Raw genomic sequence first — 23,415 nt, 5'->3', positions numbered from 1 at the left:
ACCACCGGACTGAGCCAGTATCGAACCTGCCAAGTTTCGCTCAGAAGGCCAGCGCCTCAACGGTTTGAGCTACTCAGTCCGGTATAGCTCTTTACACATATCATTTATTTATAAGAAAACACAAATGTCCAATAATACTGCCCTGCGGACTGCAACCCACTCAAGCGTAGATCCCGTAATACCTTCCGAAGAGAACATGTTAATTAAATATTCAAGTTTTAGTTAATTAATTCATTAATGAATGGTTTTGTATAGCATAATAGGCCTAATTAATTATTTAATGAATATCTAATGTTTCATGACAGGACTAACTTGTTTTATTTAGAATTTAAATTGTAACTAAATCATTTTACCACAATGTTTTTTAGAATTACTATTCTATCGTACGATTTATGATTTAAAATTAACAATTCATTTTAATAAAATTAACTTCTTACAAATACTGATTTTGTAGATGAGTAATCAACTGTCTTTAATACTGTAATATCATTGTTATAACTATTATGTAAGCTTCACGTATTATACAGGAGGAGGGCACCAAAAAGAACTGTACCGAGGGAACCAAGCATCGTTAAGTCCGGATTGCATCTCAGGCAATGGCGAGACCCTGCACGATATTGAAATCTATACTTTCCTCAGCAGCTACATCTCAACAAGTGCTAGTATACTGTAGATGATGAAACATTGCATCGCCCTTACTCCTTATTTACGTATCAACTTTCATGGAATTACAGCCAGTCATTTTTCCGTGATGTATTAAGAGTCAACCGGACATAAATTAAACTGCATCCGACATTTGTCGGTTTTTCTTTTCTTTCTTTCGTTCTTAATCTGCTTACCCTCCAGGGTTGGTTTTCCCCTTGGACTCAGCGAGGTATCCCACCTCTACCGCCTCAAGGACAGTGTCCTGGAGCGTGAGACATTGTGTCTGGGGATACAACTGGGGAAGGAGGACCAGTACCTCGCCCAGGCGGCCTCACCTGCTATGCTGAACAAGGGCCTTGGTGGGGGATGGGAAGATTAGAAGGGATAGACAAGGAAGAGGGAAGGAAGCGGCCGTGGCCTTAAGTTAGGTACCATCCCGGCATTTGCCTGGAGGAGAAGTGGGAAACTACGGAAAACCACTTCCAGGATGGCTGAGGTGGGAATCGAACCCACCTCTACTCAGTTGACCTTCCGAGGCTGAGTGGACCCCGTTCCAGCCCTCGTACCAATTTTGAAATTTCGTCGCAGAGCCGGGAATCGAACCCGGTCCTCCGGGGGTAGCAACTAATCACACTAACCTCTACATTTCAGAGGCGGACCAGTTTTCCTTTTACGAGTTACTTTACGTCGCACCGGCACAAATAGTTCTTATGGCGACGATGGGATGGGAAAGAGCTAGGAGTGGGAAGGAATCGGCCGTGGCCATAATTAACGTACAAAACCAGCATTTGCCTGGAATGGAAACGGGAAAAAACGGAAAATCTTCTTCAGGGCTGCCAACAGTGTGGTTCGAATCCACCATCACCCGAATACAAGCCCTCCCCTGCGCGCCCCTATCCCGCTGATAACTCAGTCGGTTGCCGTTAAATATGCTTCTTGATATCAATACCAAGTGTTATCCTAATAATGAAAGAATACTGTCAGAAGGGCAAGTGCCGAGGTTAACAATGGTGGAAACCTTTACCTTCCACTCCTCCAAGGGCCTTCATGGCCTGTACGGATGTGACTTTGCTTTGCTTTGGATATATTTCTACCAAACTTCATATTTAGAATCCATCTGTCCTTGGGTAGGTTTTAGGGCCAGTATTGTTTCTAAACCATTGAATTGCCTGGGGGTTTATACGAAACCAAAACCGTGATTTTGCACTCCCACAAAATATGCACAATCAAACTTAATGGAAACCTAGCTGCCTAACATTTTTTCTTATATGCATCATTTCAATACGACGATTAATAAGGGAGATATCATTAACGGACGGTTTTCAATTGTAAGTTCGAGCGGACTTTGCCTAGAGGCGGGTGAGTGTAAAGCATATTTCTTATAAATGCAAAACTACTGTAATATTTTAAACTAAACTTCATATGTAGCATCCCCCTGTCCAAAGGTACATTTTAAGGCTAATAGCATTGATATCAAGGGGTTATAGGAAACCGAAACAGTGATTTTACTCCCACAAAATATACAGACCAACCTGGATGGGAATCAACCAACCTTGCTGGAAATCAATTTCTAAAACTTTTTCTTCATGTGCACTTTTTCGATAGGATGATTAATAAGAGAGATATCATTAACGAACTGTTTTATAAGCTAAGTCAAGTGGGCATAGCCCAAAATATGTAAATAACATAGTAACGACCGTCTGTCTGTTCATTGACTATTTTGGCGACATTTTCATTCAGTTATCCGTTTCAGGTGTAATAATGACCATCTGCATATTTTTTAGCTATGGTGTCTATTTGTCTGAGTTCTAATAACTTGAAAACTACTGGATATATTTCTAACAAACTTCATATTTAGATTACACCTGTCCTTGAGTAGATTTTAGGGCCAATATTGTTTCTAAGTTCCTGAACTGACTGGGGGATTTATACCAAATCGAACCCGTGATTTTGTACTCCCACAAAATATACACAAACAAACTTAGTGGAAATTTACCTGCCTTAATGGAAATCAATCTCTAAACCTTTTTTGTGATGTGCGTCATTTCGATACGAGGATTAATAAGGGATATATCATTAACAAACCGTTCTTCAGTCGAACTTCGAGCGGAGGTTTCTTTAAGGTTTTTTTTTTTCTTTGGTCGATTTGTCTGTTCGTCCGTTTGTTGAGTTCTTATAACTGGGAAACTACTCTATATATTTCTACCAAATTTTAATCTGTCATTCAGTAGGTATTATTACAGGCTTTCGCTCAAATAGGCCTATATGTTCACAATACCCATAAAACAAATGAACCATTCCTCCTACTAAGTATAATTACTAATTTACATCTAACCCATGACATATGAAACTAATGAAACAGGGAAATTTTAGCTCCTAATCGGAGACCTTGGCAACACTGTATTGTGGCTACTCCGACCACTACTCTTATACCTTCATATCTTCCACACAATATAAATAACATTTGTTTAAGCGCCAGTTGCTTTTTTAAAAAAAACAACAAAATTCGGTAGAGCATACCTCTTATATCAATTATCTCAAGGCGTGAGGTGATAAACTCACATATCTGGCAATATACAGGGATATGAATCAGAAAAATATTAAATTACTGTTGCATTTCCACAATTGAGGATTGTACATGGAACTGGAATCACTTATTATAATTAAAATAAAACTGAGTTTATGACTAAATTTACGTCACAATGAACAATCATTGACGTCTTTTAATTTAACACAAGAAATATATCGTGAGATTTGCGGTATTAAGAAAAGGGAAAATTTAATCTAAACAAAAAAAGCTATTGGCATGAACTTGACGTGAGATGTGATATCGCCGCTGATTACACTCTTCTTCATGTTATGAATGCATAACATGTCTGATGCTTTAATTACCTGTTGTCTGCATACACCGCTGTTGAACTTGAAATTCTTGGGAAAACCTGTGAGCTGAAGTCGGGAGCCGTCTGTTGTAATCTTCTTATATAACAAGGAGTTGGCCTACATACCATGTACGCGTGTAGGGAGCTCCAATGTAATTACGTCCACTCAATATATTTTAAATAATTGGAAAATATTATTGAAACATCTTGTGAAGTCCATCCTCACAAGAAGATGATGTTTCTTTATCAGCATAGTACCCGTCTCTGCTCGGATACAAGCACCTCTTGTAGACCTCCTCGATTATTACCGGACCTCTTGAAAACACAACTCTTAGCTCTGACCATCACACTAAGACCACTTCTTCCATTTGATACATCAGACTGTTACATATGATCTCCACAATATCAACTGCTTATGAACTGAGTAAGAACAGAATCGATATGATGAACTGAGTACCTCTCCCTACCGTAGCATCACCTTATATATAACCTCGCGATGACGACTCATCTCCCCACTCACTGTTCATCCCTTCCACTTCCACATACAGTAGCTGGCGAATACTGACACTTGGTCGCAATCACGTGTCCACGCACTGATGTCATCAGTCATGTGTCGTCTAAGCGTACCCAAGCGGTCCGAGAATGACTATACCGAATGCGTCACCGGGAAATCTCCTTGTACACAACATTCCCAGTTAAACATAGCCTCGATTGCAAAATACTATGCCAGCTCATCTAGCCAAAGTTACAAGCCACAGCATGACAATATGAAACCAACAAATCTCACTTACTACAATACAGAATAATTACAAACATATTCACTTAACCTATGATGAAATACAATAATATACGTGATACCTAATTATTACAGTCTAAATGATGAGAAACAGAATATATAAAATCTAATGAATCGGGTTAATAATGATAATAATAATAATAATAATAATAATAATGATAATAATCATAATAATAATAAATACTGAATGGAATCTGTAACCCTGTTGTACGGTTACAGAACGCCTCCCTCATGAAATAATCGATTAAATGAATCGATTGATTCATGAAATATATACATAATCACCTGAAATCGAGTACACCATAGATACATGTATAAAAATGCCCTTTACAAATTTGGGTTCATAGTATCATCCATCTGGATGTTCGTTGTTACACATATAAAACATTGATCAATTATCATTTTCACTTTGATTATACAGTATTATTTACATACAGAGATTACATTTCTTTCTCACTTCTGTCGTTTCAAACGTTCATTGTGTGTTCAAAAGTAATTCTCGAAGACATTTCATTATATACACTGTCTCCAAGCACTGGAGTTTATTGCACTGCCGTGCTTCACTTATTATCACAACACACGCTAATTTCACTGAAGTCCTGTTCGCAATGCCAGCTTCATAAAACATGGTGAATTAACATAATAATGAAAATTAATCAACAAACTCACATGATATATTTCTTAAGATTTCTTATATTGTATGTTCCTACGATATTTCCTTCCTTGTCTTCTAATGAATAAGCACATTTCCCAATCCGTTTCACTACGGTGAAGTATCCCTGATATAACAAGAAAAACTTAGAAAATTGACCAGCTTCTGCTGATGACGGGAGTGGCACTCTGAGTAAAACCTTGTCACCAAGCTCAAATTCATCCAATGTAGTCTTTTTCTGCTGGCGAATACGTTTATCTCCTGCTTTCTTTAAATTCTCCCTAGCCAGCTGGATATAAAAATCCTTAGTTTTCTCCTCTCCCAAGTCCAAACCTAACATACTCGCAATTTCATCAGTAGGCTTCCTGCCGTGATGAATTTCATAGGGCGTAAATCCAGTGGACTCGTGCAACGTGATGTTACACCAACGTTCGACATTACCCAACTGTGAAAACCACGAGTTGTGTTTGTCATGCACATATGCCCTAAATATACGTCCTATTTCACGCATCGTTCTTTCAACCATATTGCTTTGCGGGCAACGTACCGATGAAAATATAGTTTTGATCCCCAGTTCATTTAGTTTGGTATTCCAGATCTTCGAAATAAACTGGCTGCCATGATCAGATAATATTCTGAGGGGACATCCGAACTCAGGAATATATCTGTCCGCGACCTGTTTGAGACAACCCCTCCCTGTAGCTTTCCTCAATGGGTACATCTTGACATATTTGCTGAAGGCATCAATCAAGACAAAAACAAATTGGTAACCATATCTGGATTTAACTAACGGTCCAAACAGATCAACACTAATAAGCTTCCCGGGTCTGTCAACAATAACAGCCTGCCTGGGCCCCTCTAGAAGTCTAGTCGGGTGCTTAGAGCGTTGGCAGAGATCACACGTAGCGAGTATTTTCCTCACGTGCCTTCCCATATTCCTCCACACAAAGTTACCCTGAATAGCATATAAGACCTTATTTGCTCCAAAATGACCCAGCTCCTTATGATAAAACCAAATCATATCCTCTTGCAGGGCTCTAGGTACACATACATTGAACTTCCCAGAATAACATTTCCGAGTGAGAAAACCATTACATAACTTATACGTAAATTTACCGTTCACTAGAACAGTACCTGGTTCCTTATCTCTAAGCGAGGTCAACAGTCCCGCCAACTCTTCTTCTCTTTCCTGCTCGGACAACAGATAACGAAGTCTATCTCTTTCTGCAGTATTATCAGTCATCGAGCCAACACAAATCAAAATACCTTCTTTCACCTCTAAAGAGACAGTATTTTCCTCCTTAGGGAGATACCTGCTGAGAAAGTCAGCCATAACATTATCTTTCCCTTTAATATGACGTATCTTAAAATCATATTCACTTATGGCTAAAATCCAACGAGTCATACGATTACTAGTTAATTTATAAGTATTTAAGAATACCAAAGCCTGATGATCAGTCCATATCTCGAATTTATTACCTAAAACATACATTCTAAACTTACTTAATGAATACATGATTGCAAGAAATTCAATCTCAGTGATCGTATATCTCTTTTCTGCCATACTGAGCCCACGACTTGCCAAGGAAACTATGCCTAAATTGCCGTTATCATCTCTCTGACATAAACATCCAGCAACTCCCTTCTCTGAACCATCAGTCATGAGAATAAATTCACGATCTGACATAGGATATCTCAACATAACAGCTTCATTAAATCCATCCTTCAACTTCTGGAAAGCCTCATCATCTTCTTTCCTCCACTTCCACTTCGCACCTCCTTTCAATAGCTCACGAAACGGCTCTAACAGCGCAGAATATTTACCCACAAAACGTCGAAAGTAATTACACATTCCCAGAAAAGATTTCAATTGCTTAACATTACGTGGAGTAGGAGTGTTGTTTATCTTGTCTAATCTCGTCTGTTCCGGTTTTACCCCCTGTTCAGATACAGTGTGTCCCAAAAATGTGATCTGTTGTGAACACAATGTCGATTTACTCAGTTTTAATGTAAATCCCCCTTCCCTGATTTTATGTAGAACAATCTGTAAGTGTTTCATGTGTTCCTCAAACGTGTGGGATGCTATAACAATGTCGTCGATGTACATGGTCACAAAACTATCCGTATCTCTCCCTAATACTTTATTCATGGCTCTAACTAATGCTGCAGAAGAAGTACGGGTCCCGAAGGGCACCCTGGCGAACTGATACAAGCAATTCTTGTATGCAAAGGCCGTAAGTGGACGGTCACTTTCTCTAAGTAGAATCTGCCAGAAAGATGACGACAAATCAAAAGTAGAAAACCATTTTCTACCTTCAAAACGTTGAATAAGTTCCTCTACCGTCTCCGCCCTTTGCTGATCGGCTTCTATCCTCATATTCATTAATCTTCCATCAATGCACAGTCTTACCGTGTTATCCTTCTTAGGTATAATAACAAGTGGATTTAAATTAGGACTACATGATGGTTCAATTATATTATAATCTAGCATAATGTCAATCTGCTCTTCAACAGCGCTAGCGTATTTTAACGGAATGGGATATTTCGGTCCTACAAAAGTTGAGTTATCAATAACATTAAATTTGTGTTCGTAAAGATGTGTTCTACCAGGCCGATCGCTAAAAACATCACTATGTGATATCAATAATTCACACAATTCATCTTTCTGACTTTCCGCTAAATTACATTTCTCCACTGTCTCATACAATTCATCTCTAGAATCTCTCTGTATAGACACATGACAGACATCAATATTTTTCCTAATATTAGGAATTTCACAAGATCCTTCCGTACTAGAACACACTTTATTCGCACTAATTTCTGACAAAACATCATATGGTAAACTGACTTCCCTGCTACTCTTTCCCCAAATAAGATTGACATTACACAGATCAAAATTTAATTTAGCCTTGTGACACGTTAACCAGTCAGTACCTAAAATAACGGCATAAACTAAATTAGGCACAACTAAGCATGGTTGGAAAATACATTCTCCACTTATGCTAATGGGGACAGCTATTTGTTTATTCACTCTTTGAGACTTGTTTCCAACAGCTGTTACGATGAACGTATTCCTCACTGGAATTTCCGCTACCTCATACTTCTCTCTCAAAACTTCCTCATACAGCTTGGAATTTACACATGACTTCTCACTACCAGAGTCCAACAAAATCTTAACTTTTCTGCCCCATATCAGCAGTTCAATCGTCGGTGTAACAGTAACACTACTTAAATTATCCTCATTACATAATATAAGATCACTTAACAAATCTTGCCTTATATCTAAATTTAAATTACACTTATAAAATTTATTGTTTACGATTAAGTCGTCACTTAAAACATTTGAATTACTGCTACTTAGGTTACAATCATGTTCACTTACAACTATAGGCTGATCGACATTAACATACTTATCTACCTTATACGTGAACTCACCATTTACGGACTGTCTCCGTGACCTGTTTATACAGTCCGTTGCGCGTTTAAAGTACTTGGTTCGGTTACGACTTGTTGGTTACACACCTCAGTCGGCCTCCCCTGTTGCCTATTTCCTCTAGCGTCATTATTATTATTATTATGGCCTGTATTCTCCCGCCTCCCAGCTTCTGGTTGATTACCATAATCACGCCTCCCAGTCCTGAAATTTTCCGAACTATTTTGATAATTTCTCTCCCTGTGGAAATTATTATTAGGTCTCTCCTGATATTCTCTTCTGTAGTTACGATTATTCATAGTCCTGTCCTGATTATTAGATTGGTTACCCCTTCCTTCTACATTCCTATTTAGTGTCCTACTATTATTCAAGCTACTACCTAAAGCATCAAAACTTTCCAACAAAATCTCCATTTCCTTAATAGTCTCCACTATTTGCATACAAACAGCTTCTCTTATTCTATCGGGATAGTGCTTAGCCATAAGTCTAACTATATCAGCCTCAGGTCCAATACATTCTAAATTTCTCCACACCAAAACATGAGCCAAAAAGTATTCAGTCATTCTAACACCCTCGTTAGAATTATACCTGCCAAACATTACTCTCTCTCTCTCTCTACTCTGAACACCTTCACTCCAAAATTTAGCCATGAATTTCTCCTTAAATTCAGTTAGACTAGACATCGAGCTTCTATATACTTGAAACCAAGACTTAGTCTCTCCTACGAAAGCATTAGATAAGATCTCCAATACAGTTTCCCAGCTAATAATATTGTCTCTTAATTGAACAGCAAATTTCTTCTCTACTACTCTCATAAATTCCATCGGGTTAAATTCTTTCCCAGAAAACTTAGGTAAATCATGATCTCTAGTGATTAAACCATTATTTACAATTATCTCACGTACATTCTTACTATCACGCACTTCTTGCTGGAGTACTCTCTGGCAACTCAGAAATTTTTCTTCCACTGTTTCCTCAGTCTTTTCTTGAATTTTTCTTAATTCCTCCAACTTTTTTTCCGATTCTCTCACCTTCTGTGATAATGATTTCTGCTCACTCCCTAGATCACCTACTTCTCCAAGTTTTCTTTCCACCAGTTCTACCCTACTAATACATTTCCTAGTTTCTTGCCCCACTGTATTGGTTATCTTTTCAAACCTTTATTCTACTAACTCATTGATTTCTCCTTTATTGGACTCGATCTTGGCGCCTAATTCATCAATCTGTTTGATGCATGTCTCACTAATTTGCTCTATTTCAGTATGGAGATTGCTCCGACCCAATTCCATCTCAGCTCCGATGTCACTACACTCCCTATTTACCTTACTTTCTAAATTATTAATTTGCTTACTTATTTCTAACACCTTATGATCTATCTTATTACTAACATCATCAATCTTCTTATTAATACTATTTATGACCTTACTCTGAGCTTCAATTTTCCCACTCATAATATTATTCTGAGATTCAATTTTCTCACTAATGACCGCTTCAATTTTCTCACTCATAATATTATTCTGAGATTCAATTTTCTCACTAATAACCGTTTCAATTTTCTCACTCATGGCATTATTCTGCTCAGTCATTTTGGACATCAGCAAATTAAATAAACCCAGGTCAATCACCCCTTTACTTTGATCTTGCGTGACAGCGTTTTCCTCAGTTTCTACTATTTTCTGACTTTCAGCAGGTCCCACCTTAGTCACCAACTTCCTATTTATGTTACCACCTTGGATTTCCTTGGACACAATAACCTCAGCCTCATCACCTGACTGCATATTGCTATCCTTGTCAATCTTCGGTTTCCTACTTATTTTTCGCGATCTCAAAGCTATTTCCCCTTGCAATTCCTCTGACATTACCCCTTAAATACAAACTTCAACAAAATGACCTTCCTAACATTACTCGGTGAATTTAACATGTGCGTACTCATTAAAAGAACTGATCCATGTATATTGCCATTCAGAAACACTATTTCTGAACCTTTCGAGTCCCACGTTGCTGGCGACACGTTGTGGCTACTCCGACCACTACTCTTATACCTTCATATCTTCCACACAATATAAATAACATTTGTTTAAGCGCCAGTTGCTTTTTTAAAAAAAACAACAAAATTCGGTAGAGCATACCTCTTATATCAATTATCTCAAGGCGTGAGGTGATAAACTCACATATCTGGCAATATACAGGGATATGAATCAGGAAAATATTAAATTACTGTTGCATTTCCACAATTGAGGATTGTACATGGAACTGGAATCACTTATTATAATTAAAATAAAACTGAGTTTATGACTAAATTTACGTCACAATGAACAATCATTGACGTCTTTTAATTTAACACAAGAAATATATCGTGAGATTTGCGGTATTAAGAAAAGGGAAAATTTAATCTAAACAAAAAAAGCTATTGGCATGAACTTGACGTGAGATGTGATATCGCCGCTGATTACACTCTTCTTCATGTTATGAATGCATAACATGTCTGATGCTTTAATTACCTGTTGTCTGCATACACCGCTGTTGAACTTGAAATTCTTGGGAAAACCTGTGAGCTGAAGTCGGGAGCCGTCTGTTGTAATCTTCTTATATAACAAGGAGTTGGCCTACATACCATGTACGCGTGTAGGGAGCTCCAATGTAATTACGTCCACTCAATATATTTTAAATAATTGGAAAATATTATTGAAACATCTTGTGAAGTCCATCCTCACAAGAAGATGATGTTTCTTTATCAGCATAGTACCCGTCTCTGCTCGGATACAAGCACCTCTTGTAGACCTCCTCGATTATTACCGGACCTCTTGAAAACACAACTCTTAGCTCTGACCATCACACTAAGACCACTTCTTCCATTTGATACATCAGACTGTTACATATGATCTCCACAATATCAACTGCTTATGAACTGAGTAAGAACAGAATCGATATGATGAACTGAGTACCTCTCCCTACCGTAGCATCACCTTATATATAACCTCGCGATGACGACTCATCTCCCCACTCACTGTTCATCCCTTCCACTTCCACATACAGTAGCTGGCGAATACTGACACTTGGTCGCAATCACGTGTCCACGCACTGATGTCATCAGTCATGTGTCGTCTAAGCGTACCCAAGCGGTCCGAGAATGACTATACCGAATGCGTCACCGGGAAATCTCCTTGTACACAACATTCCCAGTTAAACATAGCCTCGATTGCAAAATACTATGCCAGCTCATCTAGCCAAAGTTACAAGCCACAGCATGACAATATGAAACCAACAAATCTCACTTACTACAATACAGAATAATTACAAACATATTCACTTAACCTATGATGAAATACAATAATATACGTGATACCTAATTATTACAGTCTAAATGATGAGAAACAGAATATATAAAATCTAATGAATCGGGTTAATAATGATAATAATAATAATAATAATGATAATAATCATAATAATAATAAATACTGAATGGAATCTGTAACCCTGTTGTACGGTTACAGTATAAAGAAAAACGTATTTCGACGATATAAGACAGTAAAATAAATAAAACACATCGACATTAAGTAGGTATTGGGGTCAATATTATTTCTAAATCCCGGATTAATTTGGGTGTTTATATGAAGTCGAAACTGTTATTTTACCCTCACACAAAATATACATGACCAAACTTAACGGAAAACTACCAGCCTTAATGGAAATCAATTTCTGAAAAGTTTTTTGTCATGTGCACCTTTTCGATAGGAGGATAGGAGGGAGTTATCATTAATGTACGGTACTTACTGTTTTACAGGATGCCATGACATTTCAAATTTGGTTAAACAGGTTATATTAAAGAGCCATTTTACTCTTTTCGACATAACAGATAATAAGAGAAGTTCTCTTCAAGGATTGGTTTCATGATTCTTCAGCCACATTGCCACTCCCGGTTGCAGATGAACCGAGAATTGCGCACAACTTCGGACCAGGAATTGTATCGTTCAATAAATTCTGCGATGTACCCCATTCTGTCTCCACTTTGTTCAGCTTTATCGTACTTTACGTTACTGCCACGAGGTTTCGTAGAAGACATCAGTTTAACACGCCGTATTAAACACTTGAATATAGGCATGTAACCTCGCATAAATTCATTAAAGAATTGTGAAATCGATTACCAATTCCTGTACGAAGAACGGGTACGTATGTTAGTTACAAATAAACTAAATTAGTGTTCCTATTTTTTCTAGAAAACAGGAGCAAAAATTCACACAATTCCCTTTCGTTGAAGTCGGTTAAGGTTAATATGAAAATAATTATTAGATGATGTATTCTATATGCGGTATTACGTATTGAGCGTGTTTGCCATGCAGTTAGAAGTGCGCAGCTGTGAGACAATGGGTTCGAACCCCACTGTCGGCAGCCCTGAAGATGGTTTTGTGTGGTTTCCCATTTTCACACCAGGAAAATGCTGGGAATGTACCTTAATAAGGCCACGTCCACTTCCTTGCCACTCCTAGCCCTTTCCTAACCCATCGTCGTCATAAGACCTATCTGCCATGGTACGATGTAAAGCAGAATATAGTGGAAAAAGATCTGTAGAGGTCGACGCCACGAACAAATATCTTTTTATAAAATAAAAGCAGATTGTAAAAAAGTAATAAAAAATAGGAACTTGTAGAACAACGTTACATTTAGTGTATAATGTAAATTTTTATTTTCAGACTAAGCATCCGTGATGAAGCGAATAAGACTGGGTTTCTTTATTCTTCTGATAAACTTGTGCCTTGCTGGTGTTCAGTGTGAAGTGGAGGATGTTCCTCAACTCATTGCTGCTCTTCACCTTAAACTGACCAGTCGTTGCGTATTCCTCCTAGGTGGGTAACATTGTTTATTATATGGTTAATCAAGTGTTTACCATTAATCTAGTTCTCAAACGTAATTACTCAAAATGACGTGGTTAGTAAAATGTCAATGGCTATATCAAGCGGTAAAAATACAGGTATTTTAGAAGTAATAATATTAAAATATTGATTTTATATTCTGAGGGCTTGTTCTGTCCGAATTCTTGGCTGGATATTCTGTGTTGAGGCCTTCGGTTCAGAGGCTCACGGATACGATTCCCGGCCGGGCCGGGGATTTTAATTGCGTCTGATTAATTCTTCTAGCTCGGAGACTGAGTGTTTATTCCACCACTTTCCTCTTCATATTCAGAAAACACACTACACTGCCAACCACCACAGAAACACGCAGTATTGATTATATCCCTCCATATAGGATTGGCATCAGGAAGAGAATCCGGCCGTAAAACAGGGCCAAACCCACATTTGTAACACAGTTGGCACATGCGACCCAACAGGTGTGAGAAAAGTTGTAGAAGAAGAAGAAGTAGGAGAAGAAGAAGAATTGTGAGGGTTTGTTCTCTACAACGGAAAACGGAAAACCTTCCTATTCTATTGGTCATGAGGGATGATAAGCCATTAACGATTAAAAGGTCCTTCCTGGTATTAATACTGTACATGGTATTCTAATCCTATTCTATACTTCTTTTTTCTTCTTTTCCCCGGACGGAGACAAACACCCAGCCCCCGAGCCGGAAGAATTAATCAAGCGATTAAAATCCTCGACCCGGCCGGGAATCGAACCGAAGGCCAGTACGTTGACCGTTCAGCCAATGAGTCGGACCTTAATCCTATTCTATTTGGCACATTAACTCTTTTCTTTCTTGTTGTTGACGAAGAATGGAAGACAAGTTGAAGCTGTGTTGGCTTCAGAAAAATGTAGGAACACGTGAAGCAATTCCGACGGTACGTCTGATCTTCAAAGATCGAATTATGAAAGACAAGCCAACGTAAACGGCATTCGTAGATGTAGAAAAGGCATTTGATAATGTTGCTTGGCCCAAGCTATTTGGGATTCTGAAGGTGATCAGGATCAGATACGTAGAAAGAAGGATTATCTACAGTCTGCTCAAAAATCAGTCTGCAGTGATAAGAATCGAAGGCTATGAAAAAGGAGTAGCAGTCTAGAAAGGAGTGAGGCAAGGCTGCAGTTTTCCTCCTCCCCTTTTCAATGTTTATATAGAATAGAAGGTAAAGGAAATCATAGGTAGAGGAATTTGGAAAGGGAATCACAATCCAAGGAGAGGAAATCGAAACACAGAGATTTGCCGATGATACTGTTATTTAATCAGAGTCTGCAAAAGATACGGAGAAATTTCTGAATGATATAGTCTTGGAGAAAATGGCTTCGAATCACACTGTCTGTAGTCCAGGAGATATTTTTCCGTTGTTTCCCATTTTCACACCAGGCGAATTCTGGGGATGTACCTCAATTAATGCCACGGTTGCTTCCTGAGAGGCTGAGAGGTACACTTTTTTCTTTATGTAAGAGTGTGACTATTCCAAGTATTGACTTTCAGCCGGTCAGCGAAATTTCGGTTCCATGCATAGGCTACATATTTTTTATCAGATATGAAAAGTAATGACTCGTGGTTGCGAGTAAACATTACAGACGACTGTCTCTGATGATGCACGCGTGGCTTGGAAGGTTCAATCACAGCTCAGTTCTGTAGTACTTTAAGGTACTCTAGTACGTCAGCCTCATGTCGATAGATTTATCAGAACTTCTTGTTCTTTTCTTACAAGTTGCTTTACGTCACACCGACATAGATAGGTCTTATGGCGACGATGGGACAGAAAAGGGTTAGGAGTGGGAAGGAAGCGGCCGTGGCCTTAATTAAGGTACAGCCCCAGCATTTGCCTGGTGTGAAAATGGGAAACAACGGAAAACCATCTTCAAGGCTGCCGATAGTAGGGTTCGAACCCACTATCTCCCGAATACGGGACACTGGCCGCACTTAAGCGACTGCAGCTATCGCGCGCGGTGAGATTTATCAGAACTTAAGATCTCCCTCTCTTCACCGTTTCCGAAAATCGCAAAAAAGTATTTCATAGGACGCAAGTTGTAAATAAATTATCACTGATAAGGGATGCCATCCCTGAGGAATTCTTCCTGTATCAATTGTTATGTTACGTATGTACACGCAGCATCTAGAAATTGAGTTCATCATCTTCTGATAAGAATAACATTGTATTTTCTTTCTTCAGGCAACTCCCAGAAAATAGTGGAAGCAGTGCTACTCCAAAAGAAACTAGAACTTACTAGCGTCATATTGAATTTCTCCAACTTATCCAGTGCATCTTGTGTGGGGCTTTCCCTATATGTACTTCTGGAAGCTTCCTTATTCAACAAGGTAACGTTCTTCACCTCTTACAAAATCTGTTTATATAGTGATAAAGCTGAAATTGTGACCGTCAAAAGGACTCGAACCAAGACCTCTCGCACTATAGACTTGCGCGTAAGGCACTTTTGCTCGACAGTCAACGCAAAAGATTCAGCTCGTTGATTTTAAAATGACTCTTTATGACGATATCTGGAGCCCAAGAGCTGTATTAATCTTAAGCCACCTAACGATGTCTAGAGACTTGCCAGACACTAAAGACATTTTTAAAAATTCTAGAGGGCAGCTTTCTTTAAGGTGGTCTTTATCAATGTTTTTTTTTTTTAATTTTTGCTAGGGGCTTTACGTCGCACCGACACAGATAGGTCTTATGGCGACGATGGGATAGGAAAGGCCTAGGAGTTGGAAGGAAGCGGCCGTGGCCTTAATTAAGGTACAGCCCCAGCATTTGCCTGGTGTGAAAATGGGAAACCACGGAAAACCATTTTCAGGGCTGCCGATAGTGGGATTCGAACCTACTATCTCCCGGATGCAAGCTCACAGCCGCGCGCCTCTACGCGCACGGCCAACTCGCCCGGTTTTATCAATGTTAAGACAAAAGTAAGATAAATGTGAAATTCCGGTGTCGTTTGTCACATCTAAGATAGCGGTTACATTAAGAGAAGCTGTACTATAAATACATCTATGATTATTTGTTTATAGATTATTTTGCTATCAGTTTTACTTCTGTTGTGCATTTATAAACAAAAATGTCAACGAAAGTAAGAGTGTCATGATTCACATTCAGAATTACTTTAAGCTAGTGAATGTGAAAGTTTTGTATCTTTCAGATGAGAAATAAATGCTATATTCTTAGTTGTTACTTATGGCCCAAGTGGAATTTCTACAAAAAATTTCATTCTCATCATTTCAGGGCACATGTCTGTGAAGACCACAAGAATGTAGTGGAAAATCACTACGTTCGCATCATAATTTGGAGAGAAATACATATTCTAGATGGACAAAAATGATAATGAGCAATGAATGAACATTGCAGATTGTTATTAGCTTATTAGTTTCTGATTATAATTCATGGTTATATCTTTATCACAGTTTATTCGTTGCGATGATTTTTAAAGGTGCAAAATTACTCCAATCATTCAATCAATCAATCAATCAATCAATCAATCAATCAATCAATCAATCAATCAATCAATCAATCAATCAATCAATCAATTCTGATCTGCATTCAGGGCAATCGCCCAGGTGGCAGATTCCCCATCTGTTGTTTTCCTAGCCAGTTTTTAAATGATTTCAAAGAAATTGGAAATTTATTGAACATCTTCATTGGTATGTTATTCCAATCCCTAACTAGCCTTCCTATAAACGAATTTTTGCTCCAATTTGTCCTCTTGAATTCCAACTTTATCTTCATATTGTGATCTGTACTACTTTTAAAGACACCACTCAAACATATCAGTCTACTAATGTCGTTCCATGCAATCTCTCCACTGACAGCTCGGAACATACCACTTAGACGAGCCACTCGTTACCTTTCTCCGTAGTCTTCCCAGCCCACATTTTGCAACATTTTTGTAATGCTACTCTTTTGTTCGGAAATAACCCAGAACAAATCGAGCTTCTTTTCTTTGGATTATTTCCAGTTATTGAATCAAGAAATCTTGGTGAGGGTCCCATACATTGGAACCATACTCTAGTTGTGGTCTTACCAGGGACTTACATGCCCTCTCCTTTTCATCCTTTCTACAACCCCTAAACACCCTGATAGCCATGTGCAGAGATCTGTACCCTTTATTTACAATCATATTTATGTGATTACCCCAGTGAAGATCCTTCATTATATCAACACCTAAGTACTTACAGTGATCCCCATAAGGAACTTTCACCCCATCAACGCAGTAATTAAAACTGAGAGGACGTTTCCTATTTGTGGAACTCACAACCTGACTTTTAACCCCGTTTATCATCATACCATTGCCTGCTGTCGATTTCACAACATTATCGAGATCATTTTGTAGTTGCTCACAATCTTGAAACTTATTTATTGCACTATACAGAAAAACGTTATCCGCAAAAAGCCTTATCTCTGATTCCACTTCTTTACTCATATCATTTACATATATACCAGGTGGCTCCCGAACGCCGTACTTTTTACTTATAAATACCCCGCATGCACAAGTGATGAATGGGATGTCTACCAACTGATTTTCACAGGGGAACTAGTGCCAGCGGGCAGGTTACGTCAGAATATGAAGAGATAAGAAACGGAGTGTCGCTCGCAGCATGTTACTCAGCGTTACCGGTCTAATGCACCCCTTGCATTAGTAAACATCATTTTCGACCGCATAGTTCTAGGCTGGTGTATGGTAGAGACGCACTATATTTGCTATCTCCATATCGGCAATGGCTAGTGTGATCAGCAGCGGTGAATACACAGACATTATTTTGAACTGGACAGCCTGGTCGGAATACAACAGAAGCTCCAAACAGACGTACGCCTTCTACACACATATTTCACCGAACAGTATTAGTTTTTGTTCCATACAATCAACCTTTTTATCGAGTTTAATATCTACACATGTATAAATTAATAAGTTATTAGATTTCATTTACTGCATCTTTGACGTGTCTACAAAGAGTAGCGGCGGTAGGGGGGGTGGGGTGAGGAGGGACAGTTGCTTCCACACCCACTTTGTAGAGTAAACATTACATTTTATTCTTCTTTAGCCAGCTGTAACTAGGAATTATTTAAAAAAAGCTACTTTTACAAGCCTTGTTGTCTTACATGCTAAATCTTTCATTTATTTTCTTTAACATAATGATTGGCGGAAATACGCACGAGACGCCGTTTGTTGCGGCTAACAGATTTGTATAGCACTACGGCAAGTAGTGGAGACTTTGCATGTGCTGTGATGAAGGGTAGTACGGGTACATATTTTTTTGCCGAGATCGTGGCCACTGAGTTATAATTCACCCACTTGCCGCGCGTATTCATCAGTCTGGCAGTCCCTTTATTGTCTGTTAGTTTCTTAGTGTGTATTCAAATACTAAACGTATTAAATTGCATAATCATGCCGTAAATCTATGTAATTGTACCGGGCGAGTTGGCCGTGGGGTTAGGGGCGCGCAGCTGTGAGCTTGCACTCGGGAGATAGTGGTTTCGAATTCCACTGTCGGCAGCGCTGAAGATGGTTTCCGTGGTTTCCCATTTTCACACCAGGTTAATGGTGAGGCTGTACCTTAATTAAGGCCAAATTTCATTGGTCGGTCATTTGCTGGTTAGTGATATATTGGACATATATTTTACTTTGAATTGCTCTTGTGTAAAAGTGTAGTTTAGAATATTACTTTTGCTCTCTCTGTATCTATTAATTACAGACGAACGAAATTCTACACACTGTTATAATCTGAAATGGTCTTAAGAACAGATTATAATCATGAATGTAGCTCTTTATTTAGGAAAATAAAGGCAATAAAATTTTCGACAAAATTTATCCAAATCTGATTTGAACTTTTCTGACAAAAAATTATTTTACCAAATTTCATGATTGTAGTACACCTTGTAGCTACATGCTCTGGGTGGTATCTGTAAAAATATCATTCATGTGACAGGAGCGGTTTTGGAGTTTACCACTCCGACAGCTTGAAGTGAATTTGCAGTAATGAGAATTATCGCAAGAAATCAACTGTCGAATCCCACTGTCGGCAGCCCTGAAGATGGTTTTCCGTGGTTTCCCATTTTCACACCAGGCAAATGTTGGGGCTGTACCTTAGTCAAGGCCACGGCCGCTTCCTTCCCACTCCTAGCCCTTGCCTGTCCCATCGTCGCCATAAGACCTATCTGTGTCGGTGCGACGTAAATCAAGTAGCAAAATCTGTCATAAAAGTTAGCCATGAATTGTAACGCGTAACTAATAAGCTAATAACAATCTAAACTTTTCATTCATTGCACGTGAAAATTTTTGACTACCTAGAATAAGTATTTCTGTCCAAAATTATAATGGCAAAGATAATGATTTTCTACTACTTTACTGTGGTCTTCACAGAATTTTGCCCTTCAGCGGTTTCTGAAATTTCACGATAAGTGAGTTAGTGAGTGAATAAATGAGTGGTATTTCGTATTTATATAGAGTGGTCAGAAGTGACCGAGCAGCGTCACCAAGGCATGAAGGCTTGTATCGAAGTAAGCGTAATAATTAAGATAGGTTAAATTAGGCACGTAAACGTTTTACTGTTTAGGTCGTAAGAAACATGAACATTCTCATTTATTTACGCCTGCACAGCATGAAAACATTCCTACCTATTGTCCTGATACTTCGTAAACGTCCTTCTGAGTGACGGCCGGGGCGTGGTCGTGTGGTAGTGTGGGGAGGTCTGATAAACGCTCTCTCTCTTCCCTGTTCGCTATCTCTTAACTTGCTTGTTGACGTTGCCGCGCAGGACGTTTTCCAAGTATTTGGACTATAGGCAATCATATGTGTTCTGATTATACTACCGAAAACTTTTCATAGTATCTAATTACAACCTGTATATTGCTTGCCTTCGTAGACAAAATAAATTACAATATACTTCGGGGCACTGAAATAATAAAAATGATGAGATTATAAGAAAATGATGACAAGTATCTAGTATAACAAGGAACCTGAATTATTTGATTGCTGTAACGTTAGTTTACATTGTAGGAATGTGTTCTAAAAATTTGTAGCGGACATTTAGTTGCAGTTATGACTGGTTGCTTGTTAGTCCCATTTATAGAGGTGGCTGTACAAAATTTCATATTTTGTTTTCAGGAAACCCACGCTGTTCTTCAAATGATTCCCAGACAGTCAGTTTGGGTTCTTTTTCTGATGGACGAAGATGTGGAGGGAATATTCCAGAGCATGGATGTGCCGTATAACAGTATGGTACTTGTGGTTAATCGAACTGAAGTAACCGAAATTTATCATATTCCACCGAAAGAAAGTTTAAACACACGCCATGTAGCAACGTGGAGAAATAGCTCGCTAAAGTGGAGCGAGACAGGGATGGCTCAGCGTCGTCGTGACATGGGTGGTGTTACCTTGAATGTAGCAGTAAGGGAGGTAAGCAGGAATCTATTGCGTGCTCTATTGTGTGATCTAGTTATGGCTGAATCGTTAATGATATTCTGGATTCAAACTTATATTTCACAAGTGTAGAAAACTCATGAACAAACCTTACCCCTCTGAGATCACTATTTATTTTGCGTCGCACCGACATGGATATATCTTCCACTAGAGGATACTACATGGTTAGGGCCGGGAAGGAAGCGACTGAGATTTAACTCTTGAATGGAAACATGGGGCATACACTGCCACAGAGAAATATCTTTTCGCTATCATTTTATGCTGATAGTATCTGTGAACGGTATATGACGTGACTTTTCTTCGGAGGTAGTCAGGATTCGAATATAACGATTTGTTAGTGTGCAGAGCTTTTCTTCCGTGCTTTGGGGCATACAGCATCCCACGTTTCCGTTTACGTAGGTTTGTTGTTCTTCCAAGTATTTTATTTCTGTGGAACTGTCACAGTTTCACGGGCAAGGAATATGCATACATGCATCATAATTATAGACCGTTATGCCTTTCAGCGTTCAGTCTTCAAGTCTGTGAATTTACGAAACGTCGGCATAATCCTCTATTTTCAACTAGTGCTGTGGCCTCATTTGGTTCTATACCTCTTATTTTTAAATAGTTAGGAACTGAGTCTAAATCGTCGTCTTGGTCTCCCTCCATTCGCCTCACATGGCCCCACCACCGAAGCCGGATTATGCGTTCAGCTTCATCCATCGAGTTCATTCCTAACTTAGCCTTTATCTCCTCATTCCGAGTACCCTCCAGTCATTGCTCCCACCTGTTTGTACCAGCAATCATTCTTGCTACTTTCATGTCTGTTACTTCTAACTTATCAATTAGATATTCTGATTCCACCACGATTTCACTCCGTAAAGCAAAGTTGGTCTGAAAACAGACCGATGTAAGGATAGTTTCGTCCAGGAGCTGACTTCCTTCTCACAGAATACTGTTGATGACAACTGCTTGCTCACTGCACTAGCTTTACTGCTCCTGGATTCAATCTCACTTACTACGAATATTGCCATCCTGGGAGAACACACATCCTAAATACTTGCAATTATCTACCTGTTCCATCTTTCTATCACCATTCTGACATTCATTTCCCTTGGATTTCTTACCTACTGACATCAGTTTAGTCTTCGAAAGGCTAATTTTCATGCCATACTCATTGCACCTATTTTCAAGTTCCAAGATATTAGACTGCAGGCATTCGGCACAATCTGCCATTAAGACCAAGTCTTCAGCATAGGCCAGACTGCTTACTACATTTCCACCTAACTGAATCCCTCCCTGCCATTTTATACCTTTCAGCAGATGATGCATGTAAACTACGAACAGCAAAGGTGAATGATTACAGCCTTGTCTAACCCCTGTAAGTACCCTGAACCAAGAACTCCACCATCAATTCAAACATAATGGATTTTTTCTATGACTCCTTCGATACTTATAGGTTAATAATTTAACTAGAAAATACTTTTATGGCTGGAACAGAAGATGACTGAATTCGAGACGAAGTCGAAGTCAGATCAAGGCAAGAGTATGCATGCATCATCACGAGTTTCCGATGACGAAGAGAAGGACACTGTGATTGAGGACTAGGAGAAAGAGAAGTGCACACATGTTCCAGATGACTGTTAAATGTAAGTAAAGAATCAATGGTTACCAAGCCTCATATGAAGGCTGGAAGGACACCGAGGCGTGGCATTGTGTTCATTAGACCCAAGCCATGCTACGGTCGCGAAAACAACATCCGACGCTTTTGGGTTTGTTCATCGATGCTGATAAGTTGGACAGTCTAGCTTAGGGGTTTCTAAATGGTGGCCCGCGAAGGATTTTTAACTTTTGAAATATGTGAAGAATATTTACAAAAAATATTTCATAGCTCGTTCATAAATGTATACATATTTATACCTTTTGTAGAACCAAGTCAGTAATAATTCATTGTTTAATATTATTTCCTGTTCTTTAATTATTCACTTGGTCTGCATAGATTATTTAAAAATGAGCCCTCACAAATGCCAGTGCTGTGTGTCAAATCTTGAACGCCATACTAACTTCACCGCGGACATTTTGTGCAACTTAGCATGCAATGAATATCAAGGAATACTTAAAATGCCATTCGTGTACGAAATGGTTTATATTCTTCTCTCATTCGTAGTACTGGCTGGTGCACACTCGAATAAATATTCAGGGAAGTACTGCTGGAAGTACATTGCTGGGCTCTTACAACTGGATATATCTGTTCCCTTAATATTACTCTCACTAAATTGTCCTTCTTTAAGTTTTGTTGTGACTACATTATTAATTTCAATTTGTCTTTTTGGGTATTTTTGGGGGTATTTTATTTTCCTTTTTCTTGGTCATTTGTCAAATATTAATTCAAATGAACTTATATTGTTGGGTGCTCTTCGTCCAAATTTAATTGTCTTGGGCATAATAGTGTTTATTTTAAATCTTACCCTTTTATGCAATTCTAAAGTAGTGTCTTAAGCAATTAAAATTATTAAACCTTCATTTCATTTGAAGTATGCTTATTATTTCATACTGGTACCTCTGTTCTCTTTGCGAAATTTCGCGATAAATGGCCTATTATTTACGTACTGCCCGCGATAATACTTAAGGTTTCAGTGTGGCCTTCAAGCCCTCTCAAATTGGAAAACCCCATCTAGTTCATTCCACAAAAAAAGGAAATCCTTGCACAGTGGGT

Source organism: Anabrus simplex, chromosome 6 (assembly GCF_040414725.1).
Source record: "Anabrus simplex isolate iqAnaSimp1 chromosome 6, ASM4041472v1, whole genome shotgun sequence".
Classification (NCBI taxonomy): Eukaryota; Metazoa; Arthropoda; class Insecta; order Orthoptera; family Tettigoniidae; genus Anabrus; species Anabrus simplex.
The sequence above is the reverse complement of the archived record's forward strand: the minus strand, read 5'-3'. Positions refer to the sequence as shown.